At 39.4% G+C, this 15353-nt stretch overlaps 1 long non-coding RNA gene across 1 annotated transcript; it reads left to right on the top strand.

Moving 5' to 3' along the window:
* Window positions 1-1506: 1506 nt before the first annotated feature.
* LOC130457542 (uncharacterized) lies at window positions 1507-14792 on the top strand. Its single transcript, XR_008916832.1, has 2 exons — window positions 1507-1664; window positions 14548-14792. It is a non-coding gene; the product is annotated as an uncharacterized LOC130457542 (long non-coding RNA).
* The last annotated feature ends 561 nt before the right edge of the window (window positions 14793-15353 follow it).

The raw sequence follows: 15353 nt of genomic DNA, 5'->3' as shown, positions 1-15353 counted from the left end.
GGGAAATAAAAGGGGGAAGAAGGGAAGTCTATAAACTATAGGTCACTGAGCTTGACCTCAAATCCTGGGAAAATTCTCCAATGTCTCATTACTTCATCAAGAACAGTTCATTCCAGACTAATCTCTTTTCCTTTTTTGGGAAGTTTTCTAAACTAGTAAATGAGGGGAATTCCATGGATATAATTTATCTAGATTTTAGTAAACCTTTGGACAAAGTATTTCATACTGTTTTTGTAGAGGACAAGATTAGAGAAATGTGGATTAGATGATAATATGATGAGATTGATCAACTCAGAAATGGCTGAATACCTGGACTCAAAGTTTATATAATGGTTCATTGACAGCAACTGGAGGTCTCCAATGGGAAAGAAAGAAAGAAAGAAAGAAAGAAAGAAAGAAAGAAAGAAAGAAAGAAAGAAAGAAAGAAAGAAAGAAAGAAAGAAAGAAAGAAAGAGAGAGAGAGAGAGAGAGAGAGAGAGAGAGAGAGAGAGAGAGAGAGAGAGAGAGAGAGGGAGGGAGGGAGGGAGGGAGGGAGGGAGGGAGGAAGGAAGGAAGGAAGGAAGGAAGGAAGGAAGGAAGGAAGGAAGGAAGAGAAAGGAAGGAAGGAAGAGAAAGGAAGGAAGGAAGACAGAAAGAAAGAAAGAAAGAAAGAAAGAAAGAAAGAAAGAAAGAAAGAAAGAAAGAAAGAAAGAAAGAAAGAAAGAAAGAAAGAAAGAAAGAAAGAAAGAAGGAAAGACAGAAAGAAAGACAGAAGGAAAGAGAAAGAAAGAAAGAAAGAAAGAAAGAAAGAAAGAAAGAAAGAAAGAAAGAAAGAAAGAAAGAAAGAAAGAAAGAAAGAAAGAAAGAAAGAAAGAAAGAAAGAAAGAAAGAAAGAAAGAAAGAAAGAAAGAAAGAAGGAAGGAAGGAAGGAAGGAAGGAAGGAAGGAAAGAAAGAAAGAAAGAAAGAAAGAAAGAAAGAAAGAAAGAAAGAAAGAAAGAAAGAAAGAAAGAAAGAAAGAAAGAAAGAAAGAAAGAAAGAAAGAAAGAAAGAAAAAAGCATTTGTGAAACACCTTCTATGTGCCAAGTTTCCTTTTATAATCTGAATGTGATTGTTGCTGCTCAGTCATTTCAGCCATGTCCAGCTCTTTGTGACCCCATTTGTTGGCAGAGATCTTAGAGTGGCTTGCCATTTCCTTCTCCAGTTCATTTTACGACTGGAGAAACTGAGACAAACAGGGTTAAGTGATTTCTCCGAGGCTGTACTTGAACTCAGGTCTTCCTGACTCCAGACCTTATTCTCTATCCCCTCTGCCACTTGACTGCCATAAAGTTGGGAAAGGAATATCTTGGAGTAGATATTCAGTAACTGTCAAATAGGCATCACTCAGAAAGGCAAAGAAATATACTAACAGAAAACATAAGGCAAAGTGGAGTCAGTTATATTCTCCTAAAATGTACTTTCTTGGGTAGCTATGTGGCTTAGTAGCCAGAGAATCAGGTCTGGAGATGGGAGGTTGTGGGTTGAAATCTGGCCTGAGACACTTCCTAGCTGTGTGACCCTGAGCAAGTCACTTAACCCCTATTATTACATAGCTTTTACCACTCTTCTGCCTTGGAACTAATCCTTAATGTAACTTCTAAAACAGAATTCTGTTGGGGGAGTTTTAATCCACTTTCTATACAGGTGAGAGATGACCTAAAAGACATTTTTATGAATCTGGATGATAAGAAAAGGCGACAGACTGGATAGGTTAGAAACAATACAAGAGGCGACTCAGTAACCATTGAATATTAACAGAATACGTTTCATGTTTGGGTGGCTCCTCTAAGGAGGATTTGTGGGAAAATGCAAATGTGCACTAAATGAGAAGGAAGCCATGCTACACAGTCTGCACGGGTAGATTCAAACCCACTTCAACAAAATCATGAATCCTTCAATTACTAGAGTAAAACATGACCTCATTCCTGGTCACGGACATGAAATCAAGTAGCCTACTCCCATTGATGACCTCGCAAGGGGCAGTGGTGAAAGACCTGCTTGGACCTGATGTATTTCTGTTGAGTAACATGGTAAATGGTACCATATTTGTGCAGGTTGTCCAAGTAAGACACCTTGGATTCTTTACTCTCTTCTACCTCCAACATCCAATCAGGAGCTAAGTCTTGTAGATTTTAAAGACTAATATCCAATATGCCAAGTATTATAGTTAATAATATGTGTTAAGAATTGAGAATATTAATTAATAATCAATGTCATGTTTATGTTAATAAATATCAATTTATTAATGTTTTTGATTACATTGATGCAAATATTATCAATATTTGTATTAATACATTGATAGTATTATTAATGATTAATATTAATACTTAATAAAAGAAAACTAAAAGCTAGAGAAACAAGGAGAGCTCACCCAGCCTCGCATGTAGAGAAAGAGAGAGAAGGAGGGAGGCATTACCCATAGCTTAAAACCAATAACATAACTTTGCTAAAGTGAACAAAAGGAAAAGGATTCTTGGGACAAGAAAAGAATTCTGGGAGATGAGTCCGAAGGTCCAAGATTTTCCAATTACACAGTCTCATTGACTCTTTTTTTAAAAAAACTCTTACTTTCCATCTTGGAATCAATACGGTCTATTGGTTCCAAGGCAGAGGAGAGGTAATGGGAAAACAAGTGACTTACCCAGTGTCCACAGCTAGTAAGAGTCTGAAGCAAAGACACTGGAAGGGTTTGCCATTTCCTTCTCCAGCTCATTTGAGAAATGTGCAAACCTGAGACAAACAGGGTTAAGTGACTTGCCCAGGGTCACACAACTAGGAATTGTCCAAGGCCACATTTGAACTCAGGAAGATAAACCTTCTGGACTCCAGGTGAGGAACTCTATCCACTGCCTAACTGCCCATGTATTTCAGGTATCACTGAAGAAAAGATAAGAAAGAAATAGAGATGCTGTGACTATTGATCTTCTAGAAATGCTCCATTTTCATAATCAAGTAAATTACCGAGAAGTATCAGGAGTCAGGATCTCAGTGTGAAGAGATAAGACTATCTACTAGATTCTGGGAAAGACAAATGATCAAAGCATCCCACATTGGGGGAGCCACTGGAGCAAATGCAGATGAGTAAAACATCTGCCTCCTCTGTTTTCAACTACTCCATGTTATCTGCAGCCTTTACAGAGGCTGGAGAAAAGAAAAGTAGAGCTAAAAAGAGCAGGACATAAGGAGAAAGAAATGGAAGAATCATGTTTTTAAGTTTCTGGGTTTAAAAGAAGGAAGACTGAGAGAGAAACCAAAAGACTTGTGTTCAAATCCTGCCTCTGAAACCCACAAAACTGCATGACCTTAGGTAAGTCATCTAACATTTTAGTGTCTCAAACAACTCAAAGACTCTAATTGGGTACAAGTGTTTCCATGCTGAGTTCTCTAGACCAGTGTGTCAAACTGCCAGCCTCCTGGCCTACAAAATCTTTGAGTGCAGTCTGAGGCAGATTAAAATGTAATTGGGTTTGGGGGTAGTGCTGGGTGGCTCAATGAATTGAGAGTTAGGCTGAGAAATGGGAGGTTCTAGGTTCAAATATGGCCTCAGACACTTCCTAGCTGTGTGACCCTGGGCAAGTCATTTAACCCCCAATGCCTAGCCCTTACCACTTTTCTGCCTTAGAACCAATACACAGTATTGATTCTAAGATGGAAGGTGAGAATTAAAAAAAAATGTAATTGGAGGAGTAGCTAAGTAACACAGTAGATGGAGTGCTAAGTCTGGAGCTGGGAGGGCCTGGTTTCAAATCTGACCAATATAAAATTTAAAAATTAATATTCAATACTCCAAGTATGATATTTAATAATATTTATTAATATTTAACTTGAAGCAAAAGGAAACTAAAAAGCTAGAGAAACAGGGAAAGCTCACCAACCTCATGGGTGAAAAAGAGAAAGGGGGAGGCATTACCCACAGCTTAAAAATAGTAACATAACTTTGCTAAAGTGAACAAAGGGAAAAGGATTCTTGGGACAAGAAAAGAATTCTGGGAGATGGAGTCCAAAGGTCCAAGATTTTCCAATTATACACCTTAGATATTTTCTGTGTGACCCTGGGCAAGTCACTTAACTCCCATTGCCTAGCCTTTGCCTGCTCTTCTGTCTTATAATTGATACTAAGAAAGAATAAGGATTGGGCTTTTTAAAAATATATATAATTTTAAATATATATTTAAATATATAATTGGGAAATGTTTAACAAAATAAGTAAAAATTCAATGCAACCCAGATAATGTTAATTTGTTGTTTTCTAAGTTAATGCCCTAAGAGATTCCTTTGCTACAGAGGAAATCACCAGTGCATGTGTCAGTCCATACACATTTATTAAGGGCCTAAAGTATACCAGGTACTCTGCTAAACCTGGGATTCAAAGGAAGATCAAAGGCAGTCCCTGCTCTGAAGGACTACACCATCTAATGAACAGGGGAGGCCACATGGAAAACAACCACGTACCAATCAATTCTTTACAGCATCAATTAGAGATGACCAGTGTGAAAGGAAATTCTTGGTTCTCTTTGTTCTCTTTGAGTTCACACTTGTGAAAAGGGAATCCTTTATTCTCTTTACCTAGTTGGTGTTAACACTGGTTAACGCTGACTGAATCAAACAAGCTTGAACTAGGTGGAAGAGCTCAAAAACCACTTAGTGAATTCACACCTAGTGCTAGGTGAGAAGCCAGCAAGATACTTGGAGAGCTCCATCCTTTTTTCTAACTTGGTCAGAAACTTGCGAATTCTGTTTAGTTCACACCCACCAGAAGGTACAAACTAGTTCCCACAGACATTGACCCCTGGGCAAGGCTACACGATTTGGAAGCTGTGATTGACCCCTGTGAAGAGAGGAGGAGACAATAGCCCACTATAAAAGACCCTGAATTTGTGAGGCTAGAGAGAGTGGGCTCTAAGAAGAGAGTCACTCCAAGAAGGAAGTCGGCTTCGGGAGTCATCTTCAGCTCAAGTTATTGTCTTGACCTGCCTCTTAAAGGGAACTTGGGTAAATGGATAGCTGGTTTTCCTTTCCTGTCTTCTGGAGATAGTTTAATTCTGGTTGAAGGTTAACAACTCCTGGCTGAGCCAATATTTAATTAGATAGGTTAATGTCTTCTCTACCCTTCTGTATTCCTCTGCTTTCACTCTTTCTACCTCTTTTGTAAATAAAACATTTATAACTTTCATATATTTTAACACACCCAAAAAGGGAAGGTAGTAGAATTAAGGAGGATTAGGAAAGGCATTAAAAAAAGGCAATGATCACTGATTTTCAGATCAGAATGGCATGGGCATTGTACTCCCAAATGATAGAAGTGTTTCAGGCAAACTGCAAGCAGGGAAATTCCTTCACTCCTTTCCATCCTTGTGTCTCCTAACCCAAAACATCTGATAACTCCTATAAGACCCTGAGAGGATTCTCCTCCTTGGATCATGCTTTAGATTTGAGATGGACACAGAAAGGTACACCTTCAGGCGATGCCTTGATACCATCAGGTTGTATCCAAGACACCTATCTGTCATGTCCCCTAAAACTATGAGAGTCGCCACCCATGTCTTCAGGCAGACCCCGGTCAGATGACCACCTCCTCATTCCTCCACCCCTCCCCTCAGAGCATACCACTCTAGAGTTACTTCTTCACTATTGTAAAGGGTATAAAGATTCTAGACCTGATGTTGACTAGAAGGACAGCTTTCCACCTACACTGTCCTCCTGGCCAGATTCAACATTACCTTCTAAATGAATACATTTCTCTTTTTATTTTTAAGCTAAGTTTCAGAGTCCTGCATTCTTACAAATGGTACCCTTTCCAAACCCCAGGGGTTCACCTCAAGCCCCCCACAACAAAAAGAGACCTCAGAGATCATTCTGTCCAATCCCTTCATTTTCCAGATTCAAAAACAAATCCAGAGATTCAAGTGTTTTACCCAAGGGTGCCCAGTGAATAACTTTCAGGGCTGGGATTCAAACCGAAGTTTATTGATTTTACATCCATTATTCTTTTTATTGTACCCTCCTGTCTATAGTCACCAAAGTTTTATGTGTTGCAGTGGATGGAGCACCAGGCTTGGAATCAGGAAGACTCGTTTTCCTGAGTTCAAATCTAGCCTTAGACCTCTTCTAGCTCTGTGACCTTGGGCAAGTCACTTAACTCTGTTTGCCTCAGTTTCCTCACCTGTCAAATGAGGTGGAAAAGAAAATGGCAAACTACTCCAGCATCTTTGCCAGGAAAACTCCAAATGGGGTCACAAAGAATCAGAAATGACTGAACAATAACAACAAATTAGACAGAGACCTTCAGCTGCAAAATATTAAATTACAGAGACATAACAACGAGGGTAGAGTATCCCGGACTTTGTCCTAGAGTGTCTTTCTATTTCTTCCTCATAGAAATAACTTGAACTTTGCATCTAGTGACTTAAAAAAGTAATCAGTTAGAAGAGGTGGCTGGGATGAGATTCCAAGGGAGCTAATGCTATCCTGGTGTCTCTTCCCTCATGGGAGTTTGTGTTCTGGGTCAGAGTCTTCTTAAGGTTTCTCCTCCTGGACTTCTTCCTCACACTCCTCTACTGGCCCCAGGTACCATGGGTGGGTCTTGTCCTGGGCTACAGAATTGTTTGCTAGTTCTTATTGACTTCTGGAATTGCTTTCCATTCCAAACTCCTTTGACCAGGGGCTCCCAGTTGCTCAGCTCCAGTCCTTAATTAAATCTTATCTCTGCAAATCTCTTTTGTCTATTAACTCTCCCTGTGTGACTGCTGGATAATTAGGATCTGAGCTTTGGAAGCAGTTTGCTACCTAGAGTTTCACTTATCTAAAGATAATAGATATAGAAGTAGAAACTTCTCAGTCTCAGTCTCCTTACCTGAGAAATGGGGCCATAATAAACCTATTTGCTATAAAGAGCATTTCTGCAAGCTATATACAAATGTGATTCATTGCTATTCAAATAAGGAGAAATTTAATCTCTTTGCCATAAGTCACCTGCTCTGAATGTAATGATTAAACTCCATCCCCTGACACTGAATCTTCTCTTCTGTAGGGAAGTTCCTTCAACCAGCTCTGGTCACCATGTCTGACAGTTCCTTCCTTATTCAACTCTCTCTCTCTTCTAGGAGTATCTTAGTTTATAATATTTTAGAAAAACAGATTTGTGATTCATTGGTATGAAAGGGAAGCAGGAAAGTGCCTTGGAAAGAAACCTTGGTTCAAAGATTTGAGTTCAAATCCTGGCTCTGTCACCTATATGTCACCTATATGACCCTGATTAAGGTCACTTCCCTGGGTCTCAGTTTTCTCATCTGTACATTAAAGGGGTTGGACTAGATGATTCCTCCCTTCCTTTTCTGTTCTAAATCTATGACCCTCTGAACTCAGAAAACTCCCTCTACTAAAGCAAGCCAATGCCACTTAGAACCTCAAAGAGTTGCTCTAGAGCTAAAAAAAATCAAGAGACTTGCCCAGGGTCACACAGCTAGGAAGTGTCTGAGGTCAGATTTGAACCTAGGCCCTCCTGTTTCCAGGCCTGGCTCTCTATCCACTGAATCACCCAGCTGCCCCTCCTCCAAATAATTTTAAATAACTTCTTTAAATGAATTCTGAAGTGGCAGAATCAACAAAAGGATGGGAGGGAGTAATTGTCCATCCCAAGACAACTGTACTAGCACTGGTGCAGGACTCTGTTACATTGCCCAAACGGGAAGCTAGATTGCAGTCTTAGGTCAAAATTCAGGACAACTAGAGCATGTGGCTACAGGGGAGTATGGACCCTAGGCACAGTGCCAAGGCAAAAAAGGGTGCAATATTGTTTAACATAGTATTATAAATTATAGCAATAATAATTAGATTTTCTTTGGAGGCCATCTTTCATCTTCTTTGCCTCATCTTTTATTTTCTTTGCCTCATCTTTCATCTCCTTTGCCTCATTTTCCAGCTGATTAATTTTGGCTTTCAAGACATTATTTTCTGTTTCCAGATGACTTATCTTGCTTTTTTTAGTTCTTTTCTCAATTGTCTTCAGCCTCTCTTAATTGTATTTTGAGTTCTTCCAAAGCCTGTGTCCAATTCACTGGAGTTTCTGTGTTTTTGCTTGGTGTTCCTTCATCCTTCTCTGGTGCATTTGCTCTTTGTTCATTGCATGGATAGAAGCTGTTGATTGTAATTTCTTTTTTCTTTTTCTGTTGTTTGCTCATATTTGCCCCTTCTTTTCCCCCTGTAGTTGCCTGCACTCTCGCTCCTCTCATTATGTGCTGGATCTGTGGTTTTGGTCTTTTCTATGAGCCTTCACCCTTGGAGCTTAGTCAGCAAATCTCTCAGTGCCCTCTGTGGAGGACAGTTGTTGGAGCTTGATCTTCCCTGCCCTCTTAAGGCTTGATGAGATTAAGCCCAGCAGAGTCAAATCTGCAGAACTGGATGTGCCCTGAGGCCAAAACCTTGGTAAGGTGGTGGTGGTGGGGCAATATGGAATGTCTCCACTGCTGCAACTAGGTTGCCTGTTCTGTTCTTTAATGCTCTGAGCCTGGCACAGCTTTGCCCACAAGGTACTCCCTCCAGACTAGCACCCTGCCTGCTCAGAGGTTCCAGCTACTGCTGAAGGCTCAGCATTCTATGTGGGGGATGGGTCCTGGGACCTTCCTTCTTCCTTCCCTTAAACCTGAGTATTCTAGAATTCAGGCTTTTGGGGGGTGTACCTTTTAAGTTGAGTCCAGCAGGAGGGTTCCTTGGCTCTTCCTGTTGTTAGGCTTAATTTCAGTCCCGTAGGAGCATTTAGTTTGTAATCAGTAAGGAAGGGTTTTCAGAGGTCTGAACTTTTGCTGCCTCTACACAGCCATCTTGATTCTGCCTCCCAGCAATAATAATTAGAGAAGAAAAAGAAATTGAAGGATCAGAATGGGCAAAGAGGTAATAAAACTATTTCTGTTTGCAAATGACATGATGGTATAGATGGAAAATCCTAGAGATTCAACTAAGAAGTTAGATGAAGCTATCAATAATTTTAGAAAAGTAGCAGGATATAAAATAAACCCACATAAATCATCAGCAGTTTTATATATTACTAACAAAATCCTGCAAGAAGAGATATCCCGTTTAAAAAAACCACAGAGATAAAATACCTGGAGGTATACCTGCCAAACAAATCCAGGAACTATAAAATGCTTTCCACAAAAATAAAAATCAGATCTAAATAATTAGAGAAATATTAACTGTTCATGGATGGGCAGAGCCAAGATAATTAAAATGATAATCCTACCTAAACTATCTAATTATTCAATTCCATCCAATTAAATTACCAAAAATTATTTTACTGAGTTAGAAAAATAATAACAAAATTCATCTGAAGAACAAAAGATCAAAAACACCAAAGAATTAATTTAAAAATGTAAATGAAGGAAGTACAGCAGTACCAGATTTTAAATTGTATTATAAAGCAATAATTATCAAAACTATCTGATACTAGCTAAGACATAGTAGAATAGGACAGACATACAACAAACTAAGTAGTAAAAGATTATAGTAACCTTGTATTTGAAAAAAAAAAACATTAGATCCAGGTTTTTGGGAAAGAAATCTCTACTTGGTAAAAATTGTTGGGACAAGTGGAAAGAAGTATGACAGAAAGTAGGTATAGACAATATCTTATACTATTTACTAAGATAAGATCAAAATGGGTACATGATCTAGACATAGAAGGTATCCTAAGTCAATTAGAAGAACAGGGAACATATTGCCTATTAGATTTATGGATAGGCGAGAATTTTATGGTCAATGAGAAATGGAGAACATTGTAAGATGTAAAATGGATAATTTTGAGTCTATTAATTGAAAGGTTTGGGGCAAATAAAACAAATATTGCTAAAATTAGAAGGAAAGCAGAAAGTTGGGGAGATTTATAGACAGACTCTTGGATAGAAATCTTATGTCTAAGATGTATACAGAACTTTGCCAAATTTAGAAGAATACCAGCTGAGTGGGATGGGGTCGTGAATCATTGCAGTAAGGGAATGGCCCTTTTGCAAAAGAATAAACTGCTGCTTATACTTTGGCCTCTCAACTCCAAGTCTGTGAACTTATTGCAGTGGTGGAGTCTACTGTTCATGACCCCGGCCCCCACAGTGCCATCTTCCAATTGCCCAAAATGGGCAAATGATAAGAACAGACAATTTCAAGATGAAGAAATTAAAGCCTTATGTAGATATATGAAAATAAATGTTCTAAATCACTATTAATTGGAGAAATGTAAATCAAAACAATTCTGGAATATCACTTCACACCCATCAGATTGGCTAAAATGACAAAAAGGCAAAGTGACAAATGTTGGAGTAGATGTGGAAAAATGGAGACAGTAATGCACTGTTGGTGGAACTATGACCAATCTAACCATTCTGGAGAGCAATTTGGAATTACACTCAGAGAATTATAGAATCAGTATATCCTTAGACACGATATTGCTGGTCTGTTTCCCAAGGAGATCAGGGAAAAGAGCCTCTATGTTTTAAAATATTTCTAGCAGCCCTCTTTTTGGTGACAAAGAACTGGAAATTGAGGAAATGCCCATCAATTAGGGAATGGATAAACAAATTGTGGTATGTGATTGTGACAGAATACTCTGTGCCATAGGAAACTGAGCATGGGAGCACCTAGGTGGCTCAGTGGTTTGAGAGCCAGGCCTAGAGACAGGAGGTCCTGGGTTCAAATCTAGAATCAGACAATTCCTTGCTATGTGACCCTGGGCAAGTCACTTAACCACCATTACCTAGCCCTTACTGCTCTTCTGCCTTGGAACCAATACATAATATTGGTTCTAATACAGAAAGAAAGAAAGAAAGAAAGAAAGAAAGAAAGAAAGAAAGAAGAAAGAAAGAAAGAAAGAAAGAAAGAAAGAAAGAAAGAAGAAAGAAAGAAAGAAAGAAAGAAAGAAAGAAAGAAAGAAAGAAAGAAAGAAAGAAAGAAAGAAAGAAAGAAAGAAAGAAAGAAAGAAAGAAAGAAAGAAAGAAAGAAAGAAAGAAAGAAGGAAGGAAAGAAAGAAAGGAAGGAAGAGAAAGAAAGGAAGGAAGGAAGGAAGGAAGGAAGGAAGGAAGGAAGGAAGGAAGGAAGGAAGGAAGGAAGGAAGGAAGGAAGGAAGGAAGGAAGGAAGGAAGGAAGGAAGGAAGATGAAGGAAGGAAGATACATGAGCAGGCTAATTTTTAAAAAAACTTAGTAAGAACTGTTGTGAGGGACTTGAGGTGAACCCCTGGGTTTGGGAAGGGTACCCTTTGCAAAAATGCAAGACTCCAAAACTTAGCTTAAAAATAAAAAAGATAAATTTATTAATTTAGAAGGTAATGTTGAATCTGGCCAGGAGGACAGCGTAGATGGAAAGCTGTCCCCAGAGGTCATCAATTCTGGGGTCTTTATACTCTTTACAATAGTAAAGATGTGACTCTAGATTAGTATGCACTGAGGCACAGGTGGGGGTGGCTTACCTGAAGACATAGGGGGTGCCCCTCACAGTTTAGGGGACAGATAGATGTCTTGGATACAGCCCAATGGTATCAAGATATAGCCTGGAGATGTATCTCTCTGTCCGTCTCAAACCCTAAAGGAAGAATCCTCTCAGGGTCTTATCAGATGTTTGGGAGCAAAGGAATTTGCCTGCTTATAGTTTGGCCTAAAACACTTCTATAATTTGGGAGTACAATGCCCCATGCCAGAACTACATGAGATAATGAACAGTGAGATGAATAGAACCAAGAGAATCTTATACACAGCTTCAGATTTAATACTTGAAGAATAAATTGTGACTTTTACCCCTAGAGATGAACTGAAAAATGGAAACAAGACAGACATTATATATACAAACCTGTCTCCTGGACAATGCGGGTTGGGGAGGGAAAGGCTGAGACATTTGTAAATAAATTCTATTAAAAAAAGAAAGAAAGAAGACAACCAAATTGCCAGTAACAAAAATGAAAAGAATGAAATTACCACCAGTGGAGAGGAAATTAAAACAATTAGGCACTATTTTGCCAAATTATCTGCAATTAAATCTAACTATCTAAGTGAAATGGATGAATATTTATAAAAAAAATAATTAAAAAATTGCCCACATTAACAAGAGGAAATAGAATATTTATATAACCCTATCTCAGAAAAAGAAATTGAGCAAACCATGAGTGAACTCCCTAAGAAAAAATACTCAGGACCAAATAGATTCACAAATGAATTTCTACCAAACATTTAAACAATAATTAATTCCAACAGAAAAAGAAAACAATAAACCAATTTCCCTAATGAATATCAATGCAAAAAAAATTTTTTTAAAACCCTTACCTTCTATCTTGGAATCAATACTGCGGATTGTTTCCAAGCAGAAGAGGGGTAAGGGCTAGATAATTGGGATAAAGTGACTTGTCCAGGGTCACACAGCTAAGAAGTGTCTGAGGTCATATTTGAACCCAAAACCTCCATTTCTAGGCCTGACTCTCAATCCACTGAGCAACCCAGCTGCCCCAATGCAAAAAAAATTAAATAAAATTCACTAAGCTCTTTCATTAACTCAGTCACAGTGACCTGGTTCCAATTCACCTTTGATGGTTATTCGTTTTGTAACCATGATCTACCTAACTCATATGTAAATGAAAAACCTGTAGTTCCTATCTTACTGGGTTGTCCTGCTGCTCAGAGGAGTTCATAAATACAAAGCATTTTGAGAATGAGAATGCTTTACATAATTTTTTCCGTACATTTTTTATTAGTGCGAAGAGTACTGGATAGGTAGTTAAAAGACCTGAGTTTGACTCACAGTTAGTTCTGGCCTTGCTGGTTGAGTAATTTGATAATCCCTTCTGTGATTGGGCAATTTTCTAAGAGCATTGGATTAGAGGAGCTTAAAGAAGCCATCTAGGTCTAATAGCCTGTCATTTTATGCGTCAAATGTGAGTTATTTTTGTGATTGATATCTCTTATTGCTCTTCTTGACTGATTTAGGCTCTGTCCAAACTGAACTATTTAATGATCTGTTAGCTTGTCCCACCCTTTCACATTTCCTTGCCATAAGGGTCTCATCCACCCTTCACGTCGAGGGAATATTCTCCCTCCCCACTTCTGCCTGTTGAAAACCTTCCCATCCTTGAATGGCCATCTCAGGTGAATCGTTGGTTTCTCCTCAGCAGAAACTCTTCTTTCTCTCTGCAGATCATAGATCTAAAGCTTGAAGGGCCTTTTGGAGAATACCTGCCTCAAATCCCTCAAGTTACTCAAATGAATGTCATGTCATTGATCCCAGAGTTCCCACAGTCTCTGCCTATGGAAGCCAGCCTATCCTGTGCAGCTCTTCCAAATTCTCCCACTGTCTGCCCCGTGGACATTCATCCTGGATGGAGGCCTTCCTCCATTTCTCTGGACAACTCTAGTTGTCCCGCTGTCATCCCTCACACTTACTACTGGAAGGAAGGAAGGAAGGAAGGAAGGAAGGAAGGAAGGAAGGAAGGAAGGAAGGAACGAACGAACGAACGAACGAACGAACGAACGAATGAACGAATGAAGGAAGGAAGGAAGGAACGAAGGAACAAAGGAACGAAGGAACAAAGGAACGAAGGAAGGAAGGGAGGGAGGGAGGAAGGAAGGAAGGAAGGGAGAGAGAGAGATCCTAAATCAAATTAATCACAGGATGGGATCCCCAAAAAGGTGCTTTAAATCTGTAAGACTTGAGTGAGTCAGTAAAAGCTACATGTTTAAATGTTTGCATCACTTTCCTTTCTGAATATATCTGTCTTATTGGAAAATTAGCCATGATTGGCCCAAAAGAATTTTTGTTTGAGTTAGTTGCTGTAATTCCTAAACAACTTCATCATAGGTCCTCCGTCACTTAAATTATTTTTTATTAATAAAGGCCAAGTTTTTCCCCCATGTTGGTATCTTCTCATTCTGAAACCTTGTGTTGATCCCTCAATAATCTTACAATTACGATGCCTTTAACATGAACCTTCTCTATATACACCTGGTCCCAGTTTCATGGGTAAATGTAATGATTGCCTTATGGATGGACACAGTCAAAGGTTCAGGGAACCAGGAGTGCTGGCTCCTTGGGACTCAGTAAAAGACAGGAAATTGGCATAAAATTGGTCTTGTCAGCAAATGTCATCCACAGAGGGACCTTCTAATACTTGGGGGATGGGGTAGAGGCAGGATGATGAAGTAGAAAGAATGAATCTGGAATTAGGAGAGATCTGGGTAATCTAATATCCCTGAGCCTTGGTGACCTCATCTCTAGTTGGGGGGGTTGGGGCGGAGAACAACCCCAACTTGGGTGGAACCATATCAATGTAGGACTAAGATTGCCAGCTCTACCTGCTTCTCCAGTGTTGCTAAATGAAGATCCATGATAACTGGCATGATCAGAGACAAGATGAGAGTTGACAGGAATTCACCTAGAATAACAGCCCATTGCTAAGGGTCTTTCTCCTAATTGGGGGAGATCAATGCCCCCGTCTGCGTGAGGAGCTTTCCTCGAGCTTTCTTCTGTCTCTTCATTTTCTTCCATTCTCTGTTCTCTTACAGTCTCTTCAGGCATTTCTGGCTGCCAGCTTCAAGAGAAAAGATGACAGATGTGTACCTCAGTTCAGGTTCCTGAAGAAAAAGACTCTGGGAAGAAGCCAAGCTGGCGGCTTCCATCATGTCCTTTTGCCAGCCTTTAGGAAACTTCAAAATCTAAGGCTCTTCCATTGTTGATTGAGCTTCCAATGGTAGAGCTCCCTCCATCTGTACTATCTGGCGTATATTCTCATATATATAGCTTCCTCTGACTTGTTTGGCTATAGATTTGGATAAATGGGGCTCTTTGCTATTTCCTTTGTGTACTCATGGTGGGGCTGGCATTTGGTAGGAAGGCAGTTAAGGGTTCTGTTTCCCCAGTTATCAAAACAGTGGCCAGAAGCCATATTGAACTTGAAAACCTCGTCCCCTAGATTAACGATGATCAAAGAAGAGGTAGATCCAATTCTATGTTTCCAATTAAAGCCTCCCTTGGAGAAGAGTTAGGTAGAAGGATCTAGAGATTTCCCTTCTGCTTCCCTTCGAGCCACACAGTGACATTCTCTTGCCAAATGTCCAGGACAGCCCTAAATACAGACATGTGACACATTAGCCTCGAAGTGTTTCTGCTGAAGAGAGGGCAAGACAGTAAAAAAGAAAGGGTTTTTTGGTGTGAAAAAGAACAAGACTCCAGAAAACTTACATTTACTTTTAGAGCTTCCATTACAGTTTCCTCATGTTACTGAGTCTGGACATCCTGAACATCTGGGGCTGATAAGCTAACCCTAAAGTGTCCAGATATTTCTCTTTGAACATCTGGCAGCCTGAACATT

This window comes from Monodelphis domestica, chromosome 2 (assembly GCF_027887165.1).
Source record: "Monodelphis domestica isolate mMonDom1 chromosome 2, mMonDom1.pri, whole genome shotgun sequence".
NCBI classification, from domain to species: Eukaryota; Metazoa; Chordata; class Mammalia; order Didelphimorphia; family Didelphidae; genus Monodelphis; species Monodelphis domestica.
The sequence above is the reverse complement of the archived record's forward strand: the minus strand, read 5'-3'. Positions and strand labels throughout refer to the sequence as shown.